The following is a 1,089-nucleotide window of genomic DNA, read 5'->3' on the forward strand; positions in this document are numbered from 1 at the left end:
TACATGGCAAAATAAAATCACAATAAATAACTAAAATATAAATAAGATCAGTAAAACAGCACAACTGGGACACACTGATGATATATGTTCAATACATTAAAATTAAAAGGAATGCATCAGGCCCTACTGTGTATTAAAAGCCAAGGCAGATATGTTTTAAGTAATTATTTAAAAGTAGTCAGGTCAGTAACTGATCTAACATTACAAGGTAGACTATTCCACAATTTAGGGGCTACAACAGTAAAAGCACAGTCACCCCAGCATTTATATATGGCCCTGGGAACCACTAAAAGAAACTGGCTTGAAGATCTGAGGGACCTTTTAGGTTTGTGCCAATGCACAAATTTGGTGAGGTAAGATGGTGCCAAACTATTATGAACAAAAATCAATAACTTAAAACCAATTCTAAAAACAGACTGGAAGCCAGTACCGTGGTTATATGCTCAAATTTTCTAGTACTTGTCAGAGCAGCAGCGTTTTGAACCATCTGAAGATGAGAGAAGGAGGACTGGTTAACACCATAGTATAGAGCACTGCAATAGTCAAGGTGGGAAGTGATAAAAGTGTGGATTGCAATCTCAAAATCATTCAAAGAAAGGAATGACTTGACCTTCCCTAACAACCTGAGGTGGAAGAAGCTAGATTTCACAGCTGAGTTGATTTGCTTGTCAAATCTTAAGTCGCCATCAAACATCACCCCTAGGTTTTTACAGTCGACTTCAGATGTCGACCTAGGGAGCCCAGACCCTGGTTGAAAGAAGTTGTTCTCCAAGTCACCAAATAGAACACGCTCAGTCTTATTTTCATTGAGATTTAAACAGTTAAGTGATAACCATGCTTTCAAGTCCATCCATCCATCCATTTTCCTCCTCTTATCCGGAACCGGGTCACGGGGGCAGCAGTCTAAGCAAAGACGCCCAGACTTCCCTCTCTCCAGACACTTCCTCCAGCTCCTTCGGTGGAATGCCAAGGCGTTCCCAGGCCAGCCGAGAGACATAGTCCCTCTGTCGTGTCCTGGGTCTTCCCCGGGGCCTCCTCCTGGTGGGACATGCCCAGAACACCTCCCTAGGAAGGCGTCCAGGAGGCATC

The sequence above is a fragment of the Monopterus albus genome, unplaced genomic scaffold (assembly GCF_001952655.1).
Source record: "Monopterus albus unplaced genomic scaffold, M_albus_1.0 scaffold893.1, whole genome shotgun sequence".
In the NCBI taxonomy this organism is placed as follows: domain Eukaryota; kingdom Metazoa; phylum Chordata; class Actinopteri; order Synbranchiformes; family Synbranchidae; genus Monopterus; species Monopterus albus.